The sequence below is a fragment of the Seriola aureovittata genome, chromosome 16 (assembly GCF_021018895.1).
Source record: "Seriola aureovittata isolate HTS-2021-v1 ecotype China chromosome 16, ASM2101889v1, whole genome shotgun sequence".
Lineage (NCBI taxonomy): Eukaryota > Metazoa > Chordata > Actinopteri > Carangiformes > Carangidae > Seriola > Seriola aureovittata.
The window spans coordinates 22,136,743-22,160,309 of NC_079379.1; the positions used below are offsets into that span (position 1 = coordinate 22,136,743).

Sequence of the window (23,567 nt, forward strand, 5' to 3'; positions counted from 1 at the left end):
TGACTCTTTCCTTTTAACTTAACCAGTTATCCATTTTGACACTTCAGTTTTTGCCACGGCTTTAATATTTTAGCACATAATCAGAGATAGCAAACAATAATACCACAGGGTCCACTGGCAACACCATAAAAGTTCCTATCATCACATTATCACGGTGATAGGCCTTAATACAGGAAACATGAAAAAACACCATGAGTTTTTATTGTTATTACAATGGGCCCTGACCACCGGTCGGGAACCGCTGCTGTACAGCATTTGCAGGCAATCTAGTTTTGTCAGACACTATTGTGGAAGCGGACTAAAACCAAGTGCACCTTTAAGAGGTGGAGGCCACCAAGAGGCTGCAAAATAGATTCATTAACTCAACTTTAATACTGTATTAGCAGCGATTATACTTTCTTTTTTTTTTTTTTCAGGTGCAGGAACTGAAAATCTTCAGCTGTAAGGAGTTTGTAAAAGAACAGCACCTCGAAAAATCTGAGCTGAATTTGACCAAAAAAAAGGCTCAGTTCTCAACTCAAATAAAGGATGCCAGTGCTAGGAAATGGTCAGAAGCACTTGGGAGCACTCAGAGACTGAAGTAAGTGCTCTAAAATCACTGGTAACAGCTTTGAAAAGGCACTGGCGATCTGACAGAAAACAAAAAGTGTGCACAATGTTGTCACCCTCTGTAGCAGTGTGTGGTTTTTTTTTTTTTTTCGACAACTGTAAATAAGGTGGAGTAGACGTGTAAAGTTGCTGCTGATTGGTCAAATTAGCCACCGCAAAAAGGGTCTGCTGAGAGAGTGATACTACTGAGCTTACAAACCGGTTTCTGACCGAGGTCACGCACAAGCAGGGAAGACAACACGCCGAGAGCTTATGAGGGACTGACATGAAAAGTTTTTTCTGTGCCTTAAAAACTGCATGAAACATAAAAGCATTGGGTACAAAACATCCATTATCTATTAACTATTAACTCGGGCAGTCTGCTCCGGGTTTCAGTTTAAGGTACGTCAGCTGTTACTGCATGTTGGTGGCTGTTAAATGATTTTCGCAAGCGTTTGTCAGACTCTATGATCACTGCTCTGGTGATCAGTGTGACATGCGTTTAGAGTTTCAGCGTGGGACGTGGTGACAGCTGATAAAGCTGCAGACTGAGCGCTTTGGATTGAAAATGCATCACATTAAAATGGTTAAAATAGTTCAGAGAAGAAAAAAAAAAAATCTCTTTCCACAATCCTGTGTTGCTAGTGCAAAATATAGTATTTGGTATATTTTAAGGAAACAGCAGGATTTTCATACATGCCGATATTATTGACATCAACATGATATTCTCATTACAGCGGAAAAACAAAACAAAACAAAAAAAGTCTTGTGCTGCTCATTGGTTGGTGTAGTATTAACACTCCTACCAGTGTAGCAACCAAATGGCACTACGTTAGCGCAATGCTAATGTTGCTAGCAGTTGAGTTGCCACCCATCTTCCCGCTTTTCCCGTTTTTGAGCGACTGTTGGGGGGGGGGGGGGGGGGGGGGGGGGTGAAGTTTTCCTCTAATTGGAAAGACCTTAAACCCATTGACTGCTTCCCATGGCGATCCACCTTCTGCCAAAGTCGATTCCGCCTGTTCACAATTAATTCCATTTTACTTCAAATTTCTCAAACTCATTTGTTGCTCTCCTGATTGAAATGCATCTGTAGAACACGGTTAAATTTAAACGCGGTGTACGATGCGTCACTTTGCAAAAGCTTGAACTCAATGTTATTGGCACCGTCAGAACAGAACAGATGATGAGCTGATCAACATAGTACAATGGAGAGTAACCGAAGTTGCCTCGTGTTCGATGATGCTTGTCTATATACGATAATTAAAGACATTAAGAATACCCAGTTTATGAAAACGTATCAGGGAGGGGATGATGTTTTTGAGGTTTCTCACTGTAGAATGAGTCTAAACTCTGTGCTGGGGGATGAATCTCTCTCTTTTACTGACTTGAACACATGTTTGCATTTTTTTTTTTTTTTTTTTTTGATATCACTTCTACCTCATTAAATTCTAATTAAGAGTACTTCTCCAGATTTCTGTCCACCCCCTGCTCACGACTCGTGAAGAGGTCTTCAGATTACAGACACACAGAGATATAAACCCTACACCGTAAATGCTTATATATTATAGCAAATTGAACCCCACAGTATATTAAGGCCTTCACCTGTACCTTTAGCCTCAGGAAAGATTTCACAAATAGACACTTCACACCTCAGCCTGCTCAAAATGTCACCCTCTGACAACTTTAAGAAGCTTTCAGTATCTTTTTTCTGAACCGAGCCGACACCTGCCGTCTTGATTAAAGAACTAAATCGGCCTCTCATATTCTAAAAATATGCCGAATGAATGTAACCGCTTCGCAAGATCTATAATTAATGTGGTCACATCCAGCGCAGGAAGAGGAAATCTGATGTTCCCCTCGCCTCTCCTCCTCCCTCCCTCCCCCCAACTCCCTCCTCACCAGCGCCATCCTCAGCAACCCAATAATCCCTGAGAGAACAAAGCGAGCTGTGAAAGCATAAATATAACCGTAGTATCAAAACTTTCAAATCTCTGCCATTACTGTTCTGACAGCTGCCTGCACTAATTAGCCATCAAAGGTCTCCCTCTTCCACCAGCAACTAACACGAGTTCAGTATCAGCGCTGTCACAGACCACCATGGCCTCTTCACTCTGGGCAAACTGTAGGTAAAAAGACAAAAAAAAAAATGTATTTTATTATTTGCAAAGCTTTATTTGACTTTGATTTCACTGCACATCCAAAAAAAAGCCTCTGGACGAGGATGAGGTATGACATGAACAAAGAGAGGATGATAAACTGAATTAAATTATTACAGGTTTATTGGGCTTTTGTGGAAACGATGATATGTGTACCCGCTTTCTTTGTCATGGATTGTTAGTCTGCAAATGTGAATCACTGTCAGTCCGAGCAAGGGTAAAGCGTATTATTTGTTTGCTTTGACTTTATCAAAGTGTCTCCCCGCTGTGACAGGTAGACCATATCCCTTACATTTGTCACTGATGATAAATATGGCCCATTTAATTCCAGTTATCCCGCGGAAACTGAGGAAGGAAGACAAATGACGCCAGAGCTCTCTCTCTCCCTCTCTGAGCCTGAAATCATCTTGTTTGGTGGGGTACAGGTGGTGATTTACCTAACTCAATTTGCTCATTAGGATCCTCCGATGGTCTCGTCGCCATCCAACTCTGGGGCCACGGGGAACAAAAAAATGGGGCATTAAATCAGTGGCGAATCAGCTGCTTGGCTTCCTGAACCTACCGCATCGCCCTCCAAAGCCTCTCATCTTAAGAACTGTCACTTTCTATTAATACGGCCTGCAGACAAGCTGATCAATTATGTAAATAGTGAATAATAGATTAAATTCAGCATGAATTTCTCATAAGTATGTCACACTAACAGAGAGGCTGTGTAACTCCTGTTGTCTGGTTTGCTGCTATCAACATGTAATAAAAGCATTTGGATTCTGTCATTTAATTTCTCCTGTGTGATGCAGTACAACCGTCAGAAGTCATGAGATGCAACTCAAGTGCTTTCTAAGTATCATACTGAATGATATTGCACGCCTTTTCTTTTTTTTTTTTAAGCTAATGCACTCTATACAGCTTGTTTGTTGCCGTCTGGCTGTGCAGCAGATCTCTCTTTTATAATGTCAGGCTGCAGACAACAGTCAGCGCAATTAATAGATGGGTGAGTTAACGTCCCCCTTGGCGCTCTATTATTCTCATACATGTCTTCCCAGGCTTCATGCTTTTATACTTAGCACATTACAATGTGTTGACAAATCAACTTTTGAGAGCTTAATGGCACACAACAAGATAATGTCACACAACAATAATGTCGAGCACACTGGAAAATAGCAGTTCCAGGAAGGGTTCTCGGCTACACGGTGTAGCGGGCGGACTACGGTCCAGTAGTAGGAAAACTGGTCATGATCAAGATTATATGTGATCCATGCAGTAACCAACAATTAACATAAAACATATCCTGATTGCAGCACATTAAATGATACAATACAAAGTCAACATAAAGATTAAAGCAGCTATAGTCAGAATCTTTTATAATAACAATGAATCAAATGGCCCAGAAGAGCTAGTGTCTTTAAGCTCATTGTTTTGGTTTTCCATCTCAATGTTGTGTTTACAGCTTGTGTCTGCTGCCCTGTTGTTGCAGGTTTAAGAATAGAAAACCTCCTGTTTTGGTTTCTACCATTCCTGTAAAAGAACTTGGCTCTTTATTGGCTAAAAGCAGCGCAACGGCTAGCCGCTAACTTTGTCTGCAGCTTGTTGCTGGGTAGGTAGTGAACAGTAATGTCCTTTTGTTTCTGAAGGCAGCGACCATATTTCCATCCCCAGCAGGCAACCATGGATGTCTGGTTTAGCTGTTGCTAGCTATAACATTCTTGCTCAGTAGAATAGAAAGATTTTTGTCCCTGCCAATCATTTTCACCCAAACACATGGGAAAAAATGCCCAAGTTAACCTCTATGTTAGCATTTTCTTTTTCAAATTATGTGGAAATTTGGTTGGTTTGGCCGTGCTAAATTTACACCTGGCTAATAGAAGAAAATCCCAGCAGAATATAGAGTTAATGCTGAGTCACTGTCTTTGATCAACAACCACACAACTGACCAACTACCATAGATACACAGTCTTACGGTTACTGTTATTGCACCTTTTAATATTGGACACATTCCTGCAGGTTAAGTTGTTTGTGTGTTTGGTACTGAACGACATGCACGCATCAGTGAGAAACAGCTTCTAATCTTCCCTTCAGATACCAAGGTGAAAAGGGACTGTAAACTGTAAAAGTGTTTTTGTTTTTTCCCATGGAATTACAAGGTTATCCACAGGTAGAACAAATATAAAACCTGTATATTTCTTCCCAGCTAGTAAAATGTTTTTGTTTATAGTCACAGTATCTAGAGAATTAAGAGCTTGAACATTAGTTCACCGACTGGCAGAGTGAAGTGAGAAAAATGTGTGTGGGGGGTTACTGACTGGTAAGAAAAAGGAAAGCCATTTTTTTTCTTATTAAAATCTAAAGTAAACAAAGCCCGAAACAACATCCACCAACAACATCCTTGGGAGAGCACGAATTACCATCAAACACGTGAATCCATTTTTATTCTCTTGTATCCAGCGGCCCTCCGGCGGCCCCTGTAAGGGTGCAGCACTGAACTGCTTTACTGAGGGTGTAGACTCTGACAGCAGGATGGAGCTTTTGAGAAAATAAAAGCCATCACATCCCGATGTAAGATGACACCGTCTCATTTGCTTCGGAGGTGAGAAATACTCAGGGCCATGGTGCTGAATGACCTTGGCAGTTGTGTCCCTGGGGAGAAGTGAATTAATAGCTGACCTTTGGATTATATCCCCTGCTTCTTTCTCTTTGGTTTTTTTTTTTTCTTTTTTTTTTCTCAGGCAAGTGTTTACTTTTACATATAGTGGTCTAATCTAAATGGAAATGTTTGAAAAGTTTACACATTCAAATGAGCTTTAAAGACGATCCAGTTTCTGTGTTTGGATTCATACTGGAACTGGCAGGAAGCTGTTGAAAGAAATGTAGATTTTCTGTTTTCTACTGCCATTCACATTTTTTATAGTTATACGTTTCATTGCCAACAACATAATATATTAAATAAATTAATCAAATAATAAAACATGATTTGTAATTGAAACTACCTTCAAAAAAGAAAAAGAAAAAAAGTAATCTGAGTGTGAATAGATGCAGTATAAATGTTAATAGCCCTGATGGAAATGAATGGAGGAAATAGAAGAAGGGTTTTCAGTGGTGGAGAAGTCAGAAAAGCTTAAAGGGCCACACTGTATGATTTTTCTGTAGGGTTTGTATTTAATGGGATGAAATGTAAATATGGTCTGAAATATCTTTAATAGAAAATAAAGATGCTGTTAATTAAATAGGAGATGGTCCACATGAAAATAAAATAGTTTTTTAGTGTCTTGTCTTAAGTGAAAGTGGGTTATAAAACGGAAACAAAGAGCAAAGGAGCTGTTCTATTGTTAAGTGTTGGGATTTTTTATTATAACAATGGAAGAGACTGTTAAAAAAAGAAGAACAATTTTTGAGCACTTTTGAGACCCTAATTACAGCTCATCTCTTGTCAAGTCGTTCAAGCTGCGAGGTTGAAATATTGGATCAAGAGGTAAAAAAAAATATCACTAATTAATAAGTTGTATCCTGATCTGCCCAATAAATCTGATGAAGATGATGGAACCTGAACCTCCACGGTTTTACAGTCAATTTCTTTAACATTAAAAACAATCTGTATCATAAAAAGTCATGTTTCTTTGGGCGCTAGCAGGTAAAGATACAGACAACAATCACTTGGATCCCTGTTGGTGCTGGAGATCTTAAATTATAAGTGTATTTTTGTGTATGTTTCTAAATTAATTTAAGGATGTTTGTCATTGATGCAAATGTAAAGAGTGAATTACACAGATTGTAACAGTGTGTATGTGTTTGTTTTTGACTCTGAAAAGAAATGGTGTGACGTATGAGGCGAGCTGTGCTAACAAATTCAAATGCTGTTTGTTTCATATCCAAATAATGTATTCATATTTGTTTATTAGCTATGTGCCGTTAACAGTTAAAAGCTACAAAGCCTTTGCAATTCGTCTTGTTTCTCCTTTGCTGTTGGGAGTGTGGCTCCGGACGGCCAACCCACGGACCATAATGCCTCTGTCACTCACAATGCTGATTCAATTTACTCTCATTTCCCGGTGTCTGGATATCAAGGGCATTAAGAGGATCAGATCAGTCCAGTGCCAAGTGTCTCAGAGCGTTAAAGAAGAAGCACAGTTAACCAGCACAATATCAACTGTGGAGCAGAGGACAGACAGAAACTGTCACTGTTAAAACGACATGACACTGCAGTACATGGAGAGGAGTGACATTTACGTATGTGTAGTATCAAGTCACGGGTGATAAAAATGTTCCCCTGAAACTGGTTTTTCGGGCAGGAATATCAGGACGACTTGGCCTCGCAAGTCTTCATCGTATCTTCATCACACCGTGTCCAGCAGTCGACTACAAATATTTAACCATGCCATTTGCTCTTACTGTCAATATTTTATTGATGTGTGGGTGTCTTTAAAGGTGTGCTGGGGGTTGATCTTAAAACGGGGCAGTGGGGGTGACACTGGGGTGAAACTGAGTTCACTATCGGGGTCAAATGGGAGTTTTTTTTCCACAAAAATGCATCAATTATTCAGCTGCTTCTACACAAAGACATACAGACATACCTTATTTCTAGGGTTGTTATTTAAATTTTTCCCATAGCTGGTGGTAATTCAACTTCTTTGTTTTCCACTTCACCTTTTTACCCTTCTGGTATTTTTCTTAACAAAAATTCACTCCCACTTAGCCAAAGATTCTTCATAGAAAATAGTTTGCCCTTTAACAGAAAACTAGTCTAGTAGCGAATAAGGGTTTTACTCAATATACTTCCACTCCTCTCCACTTTTCATAGACCACGGGAAACATTAGCATAACATTTCTGTAGCTGGTGTGGAGCTCTGATGAGTCGGAGGTCTGCTCAGTGAAGAATATGTCAAGTGAAGTGTGAAATAAAGCAGTAGAAGAGACCTTGTTGTCTCGGTGACGGTGAGAAGGCGGCTGGAGATCACAGAGAGCGAAGGGCACGGGGATCCTGTGACTGTAATAACAGGTACCAGAAATATAAAGTGAGCAAAATCTGTGGGCTTGAATTTTCTCTGTTTAAAACAATAAAACTCTCACTCACTTTTATAAAACACATTTTCTCAGAAGATAGAAATAGATAGACAGAAAAACACCAGGAATGTTGCTGTGAATTCTGGGAACAACAGCAAACAACAACAGGGAGGATTAAATTTAACAGGTGATCACATCTTCACCATATGAAGTCTTTGTAATGAATGTAATTAATCACTTTGTACATTTTTGCATAAACATTAGCGGGGATAATGCCAGACAAATAGTGGCAAGGATATTTTTTATCCAACTATGAAATGAGTCACGAGGAAAATGCTGAAGTCTTACTGTAGTGTAGTATCGTCTGCATGAATCACACTTGAAGATCATATCCTAGCAAGTCATTAATCATACCAGCATCTCCACTACAGCAATATGGAGTCCTGAAAGTAACAAAATGTAGTTTATCATATAAGTCGCAAAATAAATACATCCTCAAGACCTTTCTCGTCTTCCTGGTAAGGAGATTTGCCTTAGCTGCTGGATCTGCATTTATTTATTTTTTTGTCTGTGTCTTGTAAAACTCTCTGTTTGAGAACATCTTAAAAAAAATAAAAAATCAATTACAAATTTAACAAAATACAAAAAGTGCATTAAAATATTAATATTTATCAAGTGTAAAACACATTTGTCAGTACTAAATGTCCCATTTTTTGGCATTACATTGATGATTTTGTAGTTCGGAACATGATTTCACCTAGGACTATATGTTCACATTTTATTTTTTCCCAAAGTTATTTGAAACATTAAAGTATATTCTGTAGTTTAATTTGATACATTATTTATGTAGCTTATATAAAACCACTTTTGTAAATTTAATTTGATTTAGACGCAAAAATGGGCATATCTCGTCTTTGGCCCATACTATATGTAAATCTGGGCAGCAAGATGAGGCTGGTGCTTAACTAGTGTTGTCAGATTAGCTAGTTAGCCACATGGTTCTTTGAACTGCTCCACTGAACACATAAAATAAAAACACAGTGAAAGATAACAGAGTATAATACATAGAATTTAACCCTATCTTTCTATCCCCTATCTTATTACACTCAATTTCATTATTTAACTAGCAGTGTTATTTATTCATGTACTAATTTATATTTTAAACTTGTCTGATAAGCTTTGACTATATTTAGTAATTTCTGTGCTCCATATTCTTCAAATCATTCAAGAAATAAACCAATGAGAAGGTAAGTGCAGAGTTAAGTTCCATAGGTATAAGCAGGTATAACTGAGCAGTACAGAAAAAAAAAAAAAATACAATTAGCACTTCTGATGACTCATGAGTCACTATATGATTAGACCACATACATACACCGTAAATGAAAATTATGATCCCGTCATTAGTTCTTTGACTCGAGTGGAAGGGGTAGAGATTTTCCAACAATGCATAAGTGCGAGGGGCCTCTCGAAAAGGCAGAACTCTGTAATTAGAGAGTCACTGGTATCAATCACCCTGCAGAGGCAGGCTAATTTTTTCATCATCAATTACCTTGAACATTTTGGACGCTGATCAGACGAGACCCGTCTTAAACCCACTGCCGAGCTGTCATTTACACTAATGGAATTTTAAATCTTCTCTCACAGTGGAGTTCTACTTAAGTGCAAGTCCCAATTATGGGGAGGGTAATTTAGCTAATCTCCTTGAAAAGCGACGATAGGCTGCAATCAATATCAAAATATGTGCCCTGCTTAGGAGCGAACAATTTCCTTCCATTCTGACACACAGGGTTGCCACTTTAGAGCTCGATGCAGACCACAAAGGGATGGCTTACCTCTACCTGGGAACAGATCAAATCAAATATGGGTTGTGTTACAGTTTCTTTGTGGTTGTTCTGCCTTTGGTAAAGTAAATAATATGAACACAGCTTCTTATCCAATCACCAAATGTCACGGTTAAGGAGAAACGTGCTCCACACTGGGCATCACGATACTGGTTGCTGGGCTATACAATTCTCAACAACAACTGCCCAGATTGTCAGAATATTCGGCGGGAAATTTTATGGTCTTCAGGGGATGATTTCTATAATTTCGGTGACCCTGTGGCTTTTCCTCTGCTGCTGTCATCAAAATTCTCCTTTCTCTAAAACACTTGGCACTGTACCTCAAAAAAACAATGGCTGGATTTCTCCACAAAATGAATTCTAATGTTCCTGTGTCCCCAAACCCAACCCTGTAAACTTTCCCTGGTGCTACCATCAGGCCAAAAAATTTTAAATTTCTACAATCTAAAATTCAGGCTATGAAATCGTGGATGCAAAAACAGTTGCTGGCCACAGAATATTCGTGTTATCCTCAATTCAAAATGTTATAGTCTCAAATTTCAAACAACTAAATCTATATCTGTGACTTTTGAGCTGTGTATTCTGCCTGATTGCGGTTGACACAGGTTAAAGGAGCTAAGTTTTGCTATTGCTATATAGGTAGCGTTAACATTAGCGTTAGCAACAGCTTTACTTATCAGTCTAGAAGAAACGTTGTGAAGTTCATCATCAAACTTCATTCCTTTACTCACCAAGAGCTGTCTCCAGTGATGCAAAGCAACCCTCTAGTTTTGCTTCTATCCCTTTCATGTCTTTTTTTTCTACTGAAGTTAGCATGCTAACCAGCTAGCTCCAGCCTGACTCACTGTAGCCTCCAATCTACCCTGAAGTGATGTGGTGCTCAGAAGGTGTATTATTACATCTTGTCTTGTAAACGCAATGACGGCCGATGCTCTTGTCAAGAGACAGTCACCACCACCCGCTCCCGAAAAGAAACCAGCGTTCTATGGCAGAGAAAACTTACAAATAGCCTCTTTAAGAATAATAAAATCATCAGCAGCTACTTCCCTCTGTCATCTACCTTCCTTGTAACATGTCATGAACACTGCACTCCCTTAAGGGCTCCTAGTAAGACTTCAGATTCTCAGTCTTGTTGAATTACATTTATATCAGTGATATTAATGATTTACAACTTTTAGCATTGAAATTTTATAAGCTACTCAGTTTAGTAGCTATTAAATTCCCTATTCCTCAAAATGACAAGCTTCTGTAGAGCTTCTCTCTATGAATAGAAGTCATATCATCTATCATCTCTATTTCTGTTCACCTCTTAAATTTAGCATCAGATTCTTTGGATATGAATGTTTTTTTGTTGGATTTTGACACTTGTAATCAATAACTTCAGGTCATTGACTTATGAATGTTCTCAGCTTTTAATAATGCTGAGCTTTAACGACTTATTCCAGACTCATTCTGCCAGTAGTGTGTTTGTCTGAGATGTCGTTTGCTTCCAGATGAGAATCATCAGCTGTTTTTACAAACTCTGAGTAACTAAGCAACTGGCTTCACTGTAGTTAAGGTCTTATTCAGGTTAATTTGTTTGTGTGAACTTCTAATATCCTGTTTCATAGTGTCTCTATTGCCACAAATAAATAAATGAATATAATATTCCCCTCTTACTTTCCAAGTGAATGATACCATTATAGAGTGGAACTCACCAATGCGGTTTTTTTGGTATGGCAGTGTAGCCTCAGTGTGCAGTTGTTTGGATGTTAAAAAAAATGTATATTTATGTTGATAAAATAATCTCACCACAAGGTCCATAGGGTAGCTGTTCTGGAGCTTTCTGTCACATCACATGAACTTGGATAAACTGCTGTTTTCAGTATCAAGAATAAACCTCGAAGCTCAACTTGTAAGACGTCGATGAGAAGTCTTAAAAACAGTAAGTGCAATATTCACTCTCCTTTAGCTCTGTTTTAGCCTCCACCAACTCCTGAGCGAAACATTGAGACTGTCCTCATGTATGAAAACAAGCCCGTAGGTCGTTTGTACAGCAGGTAATTATGACCCATAGGTACGTTTTGTTGTAAGGCGACATCTAGTGGCCGTAGTAATTATGACAGGAGCAAAGGGAAAGGTCCGGTGACGTAGTATAAAGCGTATAAGTCTGCGGTGGAGGTTGTGGTGGATGGACGGGTCAACAAAACACAGGAATATACCACAAGAGAGCGGTGTTGGAAGACGATAGAAGTTTATGTTGCTTCTATTATCCATGACAAAGCTAACTACATTGTTATTATTGTAACCATAACAACAAACATTGGCTAATATCAAGGAAGTACTCATTTTAACCCAAGCCACAATCTTTTCGTAAAACCTTACCAAACCATGACTGTTTATTATAGTAACCATGGCAATGAATGTACAGTACGCAGCTGTTGGAACAGCCCCTGTGTTTATTATTGTAACCATGACAACCAAGGTCTGGTACTGCGGCACTATTTCAGGAGACACACCGATGAGTTTGTTGAAAAGTTGAAAAGCCATGATTTTCCCTAGCTCTCTCCTGATTTTCTCCTCCCTGGAGAACTCACCCATTCAGCACAACCTAATAGGATAGCTTCTCCAATCGTGTCTCACCCTCACCTGTCCTGACAGTTGGCATAGACATCATCATCTCACAGGTTTTGGCTGCCAAATATGATTTTACAAAGACCAATGAAAGTTCAAACCGAACTACAAAGTCATACACACTTTATTAAGTTACGTATTATGTCTTTAAATGTTTTCTTATCATTTAAATAACCAAGATTACTTTTGAAACATGAAATAAGGGTTGCAGAAATAGCTCAAAGAGTGGTATTTTAAATGGGGCAGTATATAGCAGATACCTGCACTAGGCGGTGTTGCGAAAAAGGAGTCTGCCCCGGGGTTCCCGCTGGGATAATCCAGCCTTGATGAGAACAAGAATTTTATTGTAATATCTTCCTTATCTGTGCTGACTCCATTTGGATGTATGCAAGACACATTTTCTCCGTTATGCATACGAGGTTCCGTTCACAAAGTCAACATGAATGTGTTTAAAGTCGTTAATTAAAAACACACACGTGAGCATACGCACCAACACTAGATAATGCATGTCCTCAGAAAATCATCTTTAACCGTTTACCCTTCATGGAGCAGATTTCACCTGATTCTTATTGTTTTTTTTCTAAGCTATGGACTTATTTAAGTATTAAAGTATTGATTTGACTGTTGCAGATCATTCAAAATTACATAGTTACAGTTACACACCTATCAAAGGTGTCCCCATTAGTAAAGGTTGCCATCGTCATTATTAATTAGCTTTGAAGCTGTGAAATTAATCATGAAGAAGCCACAAATTAATACCTCAGTCTCACCAAAGACTTTTTCACATTCCTGTCTTATTCTGCGTTGTAACGCATCATATCCACAGCCCTTATGCTGTTAACAGTGAGTGTTGCTGCCTGTCTTCCACTGAAATACACACACACAGCACGGGAGATCAAACCCACAATGTTCCCCCATAAATGCTTGTCTTTGCATCTCTGCAATGTGGATTATTGAATCGCTGGACCTATCTCTGCAGCACTCCTCCTTTACAGCTCAAATGCATGTGTGTCATTGAATAGCACCTTGGGCTATAAATTAAATGGTGCTGAAATCATACTCACATCTAAAGGAGGTATATCTCATGCTGGGACAAGCAGAGCACAGAGAAAAACATCTCATCAGTATTAGCAGAGCAGCGATCAATGCTGGGAAGTCTCACACAGCTGGATTTCCAGGGAGAATAGACACAGTGAAAACCTCACTCCAAATGTGCTGAGGTATTATTACACAATGTCTGCTATCATAATCTCCATTATTCTATTAATGGAGATTTTGGGTGGACTTCTGATTAAAATGTCAGTGCCATGAAGGCAAAACCTTGCCATGACCTGCCTGAATTTGAATTAATGAGACATTTAGACTGTGGTTTTCTTTCCTCACTGCCCCAAGGGCTACGTGATTATCCTAAGCTGTGGAGTACATCTGTGTCTATTAATTTTCATCTGACACTAAGTAGGCAGGCACATATTCAGCAGACATGCTGGTCACACGTAGTGGAGCTTTCAACCCGCAGTCAGTTTGATAAAGCTGAGGAGCTCCTGAACTGATGGCCACTCTGACATTTCTGCACCCTGAGTACTCTAGCTTGTAGCTGACTTAATTAAGAAAATGTCTTGTCACCTTTTGAGGGTTGTATTGCCCGGCTGTCTTCCAACTTGTGCTCACAATGCTCTACTAAATTAATGATAAAAAGAGAAACTTCAAAGTTGCTCAATAATGTATATCACAGAAAAACCTCCTCACATACAACATTGAAGGAATTCAGTGTTGAGGTGAAACTGAGGCCATGTTCTGAATCCACAATAATTCCATTAGAAAGCCTATAGCGCACGTCTGTCTCCTCCCTGGCACTTACAAAAATCACAAATCACCTGAAACAGGCCCACCAAAAGAAATTTATCACAAAACGACATCGTAAATTTATTTCTTGCAAGGAGTGACATCATTAACTCTGCCATTTGTCTTCCTGCTGAGCTCCGCCTGCATAATAAACCCGGAAAACAGCCCTGAATCCAGGCTGTAATCAGTGCATAGTGCTACTTATAAGTCCTTAAGCTTCTATGTGGCTGTGTAGCTTAATGCAATTGTAAATGTTAGGGAAAGTTTTCCCCTCTAACATTAACTGAGTAAGATTCACTAATATGATGGACGCAACATTACCAAAAGGAAGAAAGGGTTTAACTCAAAACATTTCCTCTGAATTTCTTCTATTAAAACTTGTAAAACATATGAAATCATATATTGGCTCTTAAAAAGCACAATTTCCCAGAAACCCAAAGTATAAATTCAGTGAGGAATTCAAGCTGCTCTTTAAGCTGTTGATATTGATAGCGTTAATTATTGATATTCATGTCCATCAGATGATGAGTCGATGAATCCTAATGATGATACAGTCTTGAGTGAAGTGTTTTGACAACTGTTGGATGGGTTGCTGCGTTTCATCTAACACCATCGTCAGATCAAACTTTCAGTTTGTTCAATACTTTGGTTTATGACCAAATAACTAACAAATAATTACCGACATTCCCATGATAGTCTATGCTGATCCATACAAAACATATCTACAAAAAGCTGACTGTCACTGTGCTTTATTTATTTTCCTTCAAATTTAGTTTGTTGCAACTAAAGTGGGATTTTTTTTAAGATTGGTAAAAGATTTTGATCTTGGTTAAAGTTTGAAATGGCGACATAAAACTGGGCTTGTTTACCACCATTGTTCTCTGAAAGCTGGGGCAGGCAGTAACTTTTTGGCATTAATGGGCAAAAAAATCCATAATCACCTTTTGGTATATTGTAATTCAAGTTGTCTGGTCTCTTGTCTCTGTGTTCAGGCTTTAGAAAAATCTAGCCCATGACGCAAGACTTTGGCCAATCACAGGTCCTTCCAGAGAGAGAGAGAGAGACTGCCGGAAGCAGGTGGTGGTGATTGTCGCTTGACAAGAGAGTCACCCATCGTTGCGTTTTCAAGACAAGAGGTTATAACATGCCCTATGAGCAACGCTACATCCCTGAAGGCAGACTGGAGGCTACAGTGAGTCGCTATCAGAAAGTGACGACATGGGTCGGGGCTAGCTGGTTAGCATGCTAACTTCAGTAGAGGAAAAGATGTCATGAGACAACAGTTTACATTGGTGTTGCTTTCCACCGCTGGAGACAGCTCTTGGTGGGTAAAGGAAATGAAGTTTGATGCTGAACTCATAACATTTCTTGTAGACTTCTAAGTGAATGCTAACACTGGCTATGTACACAGTAACAGTAGCAAAACTTACAAATAGCTCCTTTAACCAAAGTGTTTTTATGATCCAAATACAAGGGGTACAAGACCACCACCCAGCCCTACCACCTCCTCAAGAAGTCAATGTGGAAAAAAGAACATAGCTTAACGACTAGGGTGTTCACAGCAAATGTGTTTCCTCCAAACTGTATCAAGAACAATACATTTTTAGTTTATGCTGTGAAAACGGAGTTGCAAAACTGACTTTTGCTTCAAATGTATTTAAAGTATCCAGTTTTACTCTCAGATCTCTGAGGCTGATCAATACAAGAGTCAGTTTCTGAACTTATTTTGCATTTCAATCACATTACTTTTAAAACTCTTCCCAAAAGTTATAAAGGGCAGCTTTACAGAATCAATATGCAACAATAGGTAGCAGGATAAGTGTTTTTCTTTTGAATATTTTGTTTGGCCCAGTGTTTCAAAGCCATTGAATTTGCCTATAACGTAATGCAGAGCAGTAAAACATGAGCATTGTGATCAATTAAATCATGCAGAGCTTCTCTCACTGTATTTAAATTCCTGTATCAAGTAAAACGCAGCTACAGTGGTGCTGTGTGTTTGTGCAACCTACCAACCCCGTGACCATGATACATATAAAACAACAGTGTGTGTGAGTACTTATTCTGAATTTGAAGATCTAGAGCACCAACTGAAATGTAAATATGTCTGTGTGCTAATCTTTTGTGCTAGTCTTTTTTTTTAGCTCTAATTCTCATGTTAATCACCTGTTAATACCCAGGTATTACACTAAGTTCAGTTGGTTTATTTTGATCTATAAAGGAAAAAGAGATATTGAGAGGTAGAAAATCCATACAAGCAATGCAACTTTCTCCTGTTCAATCAAAAAAATATCTTTGAAACGGTGAAGTTATACAGTCCCGGCCTCTTTGTCTATTGATTTCCCTGTGGATGCCAACACAGTTAATTTAATACAGTTCATTTTCTGAAGTGGAAGTCAAAGGGAGAGAGATAAAGAGCAGGAAGGAAATGGAGGGAGGGAGAAGGAGAGGAAAAAAACAAGCTACAGCAACACTGACTTTGGTTGCCAGTTTTCCAGTAACATACTGTGCATTTGATGGCAGCTGTTGCCAGTCTGAAATACTACAGACTTCCTCTAAAACACATTGTTATTTTGCAGGATGTGTCATATTGCCAAAATGGAGGAGACCTCAAATGGCTTGTATAACAATGAACAGGGTAATTCCTTTTTTCAGTCTCAGTGAGACCTTGAATACTGCAAAGGCGAGAATACTTAGAAGATGAATGTATAATTTGTACAAAAATACAGAGAGTTTTTCTTGCTAATCCAAGAAAAAAAACAAAATAAACCAAAGAAAAAAATGATTGGAGCATGAAATCAAAGAGAATCCCGAGAAAACGAGCAGCTCGATTCATTTACCTGACTGACTGGCTCACAGTGGGAGTGGGAAGAACTCGGGAGCAACAAATCCCTATTGAGTTTTACATGAGTGATGAGGAAAATTCAATCAATCTCAGGTTCCTTTATTCACTGCAGTCCTTTCTAGCGCTCGTCGATTGTAAGATGTGTTGTGTTTCCTACCATAAAATGAAAGGAATGGCCAATATTTGAATGTGAGCTGAATCTTAATGGATATATAATGTCAGTGAAAGCATTAAAGCTGCACTAATCAATGTTTTATATTGATAACGTGTCAATTTACTATGTGTAATTAGAGAGGGATCACTCACAGGGATGAACCCTTCAAGAATTATTACTCAAATCTGCAGTTCCTCTCAATTCTATTGAGCATTTTGGCGTCTTTAAGCAAATTGTTTTGGTTTTATGGCTCACAACTGCAGTTTACTTTGGGCTTCTTCAGGTCATGTGTAAATGTAAAAATGGTAGTGGTCAGTAGTTGAAGTATGGTTCCATTTCTCAAACAAACATACCTAATATGACAACAGTGTCAGCTTGCGAACATTGCCGAACATGCCTGAGGATGATGCAAATGTCGTTTTTCAGGTATTTGGTCTTAAACCAAACTTAAATTTGGATGTGATGAATGCACTAGAGAAGGAGTCACGTGATCACCAATGTTATTACAGTTCAGCCTGAAGGGAACATGTGGATCTGAACCCAGTTTGGCTGCGAGCCGCCCAGTAGCTATAGAGGTATTTCACTCTGTAACAAAGTGCTGGACCAACCAACTACCAGACCAACTGGAAATTACTTCTTTAGGGAAATTATTTTATGTATATTATGGTAATATTTGTCTTTTATATGACCAAGTTCAGAGTCTGTGAATCCCTTAGCATATACTTGATAGCTTTTAGAGAGCAGTGACTCTCCTAACCCACCGCTTGAGTCTATATGCTTTCAAACTTTGTCCTATTAAGTGTACATAGTTGGGGTTTGAGCTGCAAAGTGCAAGTAAATTGTTTGCAATCTCAATTTGCCTGATTGTACTTACAAATGTCATATGAGAAAAATAATTTCATTTTCATATACTGTACATATTTATGACCATGACGGGTGTAAAGATGTGCTAGTTTACATTTTGAGCACCTTTTCGTAACAATTGTGTTCGGATTTGGTGAGTTTGGTTGTCAAATGTTTGGAGGACATCTACCTCAGTCTGTCTTAATATGTGTGAGTGTCTGAAACTGACTGGAAACCCACCTGGCCCTGTGTGACTCAGACTGACTGACTGTCTGCCTGCCCACAAACTTTCAGCTAATAATGTGGAGTCACAGCTCAGAGATTATGGAAAAAATACCATATTTCTGCTTTTCTTATTTTTTCCCTTCCCCTGTTTTTTTTTTTTTAACCCATGAAGGCAAGCTAAAGCTAACTCAAATATTCTTATTAGCAGCGATGGAGAAGCTCATGGTATTATAAGGGCAAAAGAATTGAAAACATTATCTTTTACTGTTTTAGCGCATGGATTTCATTTTCTTGAGGGTCAGATATATATTTACTATCTGATTTGCCAGTGAACAGAGGCCTGTGCTATGAAGCGAGCTCAACATACCCATGATGTCTTTTGGTTACCTGGCTTCATTGAACCAAACACTGGACATCCTGGATAACCTTTACTACAAAGCTGGTTATCAGCTTATTCAGTTAACCCTGGGTATTCCTATCTGGCTTTCAGCAAGTTCATGTGATAAAAAGCAGAGGTGTTAATTTTAAGCAACATTGTCAGAACAATGAATAAAGTAATTAATATGATATGAGAAGAAATGGTGAAAATTGCCAGTAAATTCGGTTAAGTGATATTCGACAAGGTGAAATGTAAACAAACTAGAATAGAAAAAGAAAAGAATAGAAATAATTTCCAAATATTAAAGTCAGGCTAAGGTTATAATGTAAATAAGTACAGGAATTATTATTAAGTTTCCTTCTGAATGAATATTTTTGCTCACTACTACTCACATTACAACTTCACTGATTGTTCACTTCTGTGATAGGCAAAAAAAAAGATGCTTCATGAGAAATGGATAAAATGAACATTCATTCATTCAACTGTCACTGTACGTACCACAGCTGTTCAACTGATCTGAACCATAAACCATCCAATACCAGCCCCCCATTCTGTACTGCAAGCTACAGCCAGTTTAACTCTTGTTCAAAGAGATTTGCATCCCACTTTATGCAAATAGTCACTTTATTGTAGCAGAATTACGTAAATATAATTCAGTTTTGTTTCAGTTTTTTTCTAAAGACCAAACAAAACCTGACTGCATTTACACACCTACAGTAAGTCTTTTACATTTAATGATATCATTGTCAGAGAGATTGTCCTGCTGTAAAAAAAAATCACCGTATAGGTCATCTGTGTAAGCAGATTATTATGATTCATAGTTAGGTTTTACTGCTAGGCGACCTCTAAGTGGGCGTATTAGGATATTAGGTTTGTTTGTCGATGTAGTATGAAGAGCAATAACGTTATCAGGAGGAAGAGGGTGGTTGGGGTGGATGGATGGGTCCACAAAAAAACCCCATAACATCCAATCATAGGAAAAATTTCAATTTAAAAAAGCAACGTTAAAAAAGCAATAAGCACATGTTTGAATACATAACACATGCCTCTTATACCAAGTTTGCAAATCATTCAGAATGACTTGAAGGGTCAGGGTTACTTGGTAGCATTTGGGCAGGTTCTCAGGTATCAGTCTGTGGTTTAAGCTGACACCCACATACAGTGGAGGTGAATGAACCACAGAATAATTTTGATGGTGGTGAAAAATAACTTTTGAAAAACTCTTTTTCCAGAAATAATGGAATATCCTCTTCAGGACATTTTTATTGAAACTAGTTTTTACTAAAGAAATAGTCGCAATGAAAACTGAGAGGAATTATTAGGTCACTAAGCGCCTGGTTATTTTGGGCGTCTATGGATGACTTAATATGAGCAAATTTCTTCTTATTAAGTGTGTAACAGTAGTGAGATCTCAACGGCTTACTGTCCATGCATGATTATACAGATGCCATAGAAGGTTGTACAAACTATAAGCATAAAATGGTAAACAGTGTCTAATTAAATTCTTTCTACCATTTTGATGTTTCTCAAATTTTGGGTGTGAATCTCCCATTATTTACTTCTGACATCCGTTCAACTTCTGACAACTGATTAGAAACTGACAAAATAGTTCATGTATGACTGTGCCATCTGCATACATCTGAAAATCTGTTCGCAGTCATAATTCTGATAAGACATTTATAGGTAAATGAAGAGATGTGGGCCAAGAACAGAACCCTGTGGGACTCCAGTGTTACTCTCGGAGGAAGATGATATCTCATTGCCGATAATATACTGCATACTGCATTTATTGTTGATGCCACAGACATTCAGACGTAATTTGGTTGTTCTACAAAGGAAGGCAAACCACTCTGACACTTTTTCCTGCACTAAGAGACAGAACGTCATTCCCCACAAGGAGGAAGAAGAAGAGTTTGAGGTCACGGCTGTCCAGCTGATATCCCCACTTTGACTGGACGGAGTCTGTGAACACACAGCTGCAGACACCACTCAAAAACACTTAGTAGCATCGTTCAAAAAGGCCTGCCAACATGTGCAGGCAGCATCCCAGATGAGGTAAGACTACTCTTTGTTTTCCCTGATGAGCTGACTGTTGAGAACAACAATAAATTGAAAGGAGACAGAGCACTTTTACCTAAATCATTGCACTCACAGTACTTGACAGTGTACACAAAGGACACAGAGGAGTGGAAACAACAAAGGAAAGACAGGAGAAAGTCTTCTGGCCGTCAATAAGTGATGACATTGTGCAGAGTTTATATAGCTCCATCAACCAAAGCAACCAGTCCTACTTCTTCATTCATATTTCTAAGCCCTAAAAGTTGTACTGTCATAACAGCCTTCAACACATGAGACAATATAGGACCATCCCCAAAGAGGTCCCCAACATACATTCAACATGTTTCAACACATTGCCTTCACCAACGTGCTTACACTACAACATGTACTGACTCCTTGACAGTAAGCAACAGCTAGACGGCCATCCTCTCAGGATGTTACATCTCTAACACGAGTTTCAAATTAAATGTTTAAACAAAAACTTTGGTAGAATCAACTTATGCAACCAACAACACACAGTCACAGTAGATAATCCATTTTACAGCCATAAACTATTGACATTTCCTGAACTAATTAATATCAGTCTGATCTAATCAGCAAGGAGAAATCTAACTAATATTATGTATTGTCTCTGTACTCTCTGCTAGCTAGTTCTCAAAATTACAACTTTGTTATGATATTTTTAAGTATTATGACTTTACCACTAAATATGCCCCACCACAGCTTCATAATGAACCAAAAATCAATTTACACTTCTCATAATTTGACATGAAAGATGTCAAACGCCATGATTTGTGCCATTTTGCAGAGTTGTTTTGCCGAAGGCGTAAAAGATAGTGTCATCACCATAAAAACAGACATTTTACAGTGCTGTGTTGGAGAGAAGAGAGTGCATAGCAGTGGGCTTAGTATTATATAATTTATCAACCATTTTATATGCTGCAGTTTATCCTTTGAAAATCATAAGATATTTAGTTCATGGATGGGTTTTATTGTTTTGAAAGATTAGTGTAAATAAAGAGTAAATAAAACAAACAGAATTTGTTTCCTTATAATGGAGAAATGGATATTAAACCTTTTTACCCATAGGTTCAAATGAAAGAGTATTGATTGTAATATTATGTTTCATATTTATCTTGTGATTTTTGTATCAACAAATACTAATGACATTTTTTATAACATATTTTTGATGAAAAGTGATAGTTATTTTGTAAATATAGTGCACATGCACAGTATTTAAGAAAACAGGAAGAAGCCTCAGATGCCACTGTGATGAAGGCTCTTAGCCATAAGCATAATATTTTACATTATTTGCACACTATCTTTATAGGGTGATATGATATTAGTCTCTCAGTGACATTGTTATGTGAGGAGTGGTTGCATATGCACATGTGTTGTCTTACATGGATACCCACCTGGGAAAATGTTGTTTTTGCTTTATTTCCTAATGGTTTTCTTTTTAAAACATTTCTTGTCTAACAACACATGTGAGATTATGTGATTCTCCCTCTTGTTCAGGGAGCGGAGCATTTATTGAGTCACTTAAATAAAAATTGAACAAACTGTCCTAAATTGCAGAGAGATGGGCAACTTAACTGAAGGTCACATTTGCATACATTTTCACTCTATTGACTTGTAACCTGAACAACGACGGCTCGGAGAGGTGAGTATTCCCACTGACAGCAGCAACATGCTTCAGTGCTGGCGAGGAAGCCCTGGGCTGTGTAAAGACTCCAACTAAAGTGTTTGTCACACATGCTGAAGCTCATTTTTCCCAGACATCAAGCTTTCCCTCCTATTCAGAGCGCCGCAGGCATGCACACCAACAATGACAAAAAGCGCCTTTGGTGCAGAAATGGCATGCAAATTGTCTCGTCACTGAATTCGGAGTATACAGCCACGGTTGCTCAGGTAGAGTTAAAAAAGGCGGAGAAAGGCAAACACATTTCCAGCATGTCTGTACAGATGAAAAATGGGGCATTGATGGCCAGTGCCCTCCATCTCTTCTTGACACAGTTGGAACCTGAAGTGAAACTCCTCGAGCGACTTGACTTTGGAATATTCTGCCACAATGATTTTGATTTTCTAAAGTTCTGCATAATTCCCTGGGTGTTGATTTTTTTTTTCTTTCACACTGAAATATATTTTGGGCTTCTTGCCCCCCACAAGCAACATGTGACCGGCTCCCATTAATTTAATCATACACTTCACCCAGGGTACTTATCGCTGGGTCATGCCCCATTATAAATACAGTTTTCTCTATTCATGCACACAGTGATTCCCAGTAGGGTTGAAGAGTAAGTGATTAATTTGATTGGCTTTCCCCTCCGGCAGTACAGCCTCAGACTTAGCGAGAGTTTTTTTTCATTGTGCTGAGCAGATGGGAACTGCTACTGTGCTCCTGATGAAATTTTATGCAAGTACAATCTCACCTCTGACAAACACCTTGTCTAATATGTCTTTTCTTTCTTTTTTTTTCTTGGGATGAAGCTTGACACTGTGATATTTAATTTTAACGAAATATTTTAATTGCTTTTATGAGATTAAATGTTAAGACTTTATCAATAATTGATTTATAAAACACTAAAGTGTTGTTGTAAGTAGATATTAAGATCCGTTTGTTGCTGTATTTGTCAAAAACTATATCCTGCTATTAAGCAATCTGCATGAATAGCTAATAGTAGCGTTTATAAAATAGCTCTAATCCCACAGTACATAATCATATGTTTCAGTAGCCTAGTTTTAAATACATGGTTTAATAAGCAGTTTTAAAAATGGATGATTTTTGCAAAACTAGTTATCAGCTTGTCTGTTCAATTGGTTAAAAAATGTCAAATCCATACCAGGTTATTATAACCAATTTAAAATTTCAATTAATGACACTTTATAAGGCTATTATGCATGTGCTAATGACTCCCATTCACCACATTTACTGTGGCTTTGGGCTGAAGGCTAAATTAGCCACTGCTAGCACAACACAACTGATTATGAATCGAGTATTGTGGGTAATGTAGGCACCAGGCTTTGAAAA

At 38.4% G+C, this 23,567-nt stretch overlaps 1 long non-coding RNA gene across 1 annotated transcript in view; it reads right to left on the reverse strand.

Annotated features, from left to right (window-relative positions):
* Nucleotides 1-3,143: 3,143 nt before the first annotated feature.
* The window catches only part of LOC130183969 (uncharacterized), a 31,708-nt gene continuing 11,284 nt past the window's right edge, over nt 3,144-23,567 (reverse strand). The window contains exon 3 of the long non-coding RNA XR_008829908.1: nt 3,144-3,233. This is a non-coding gene — a long non-coding RNA (uncharacterized LOC130183969). The remainder of the gene's footprint in view (nt 3,234-23,567) is intronic.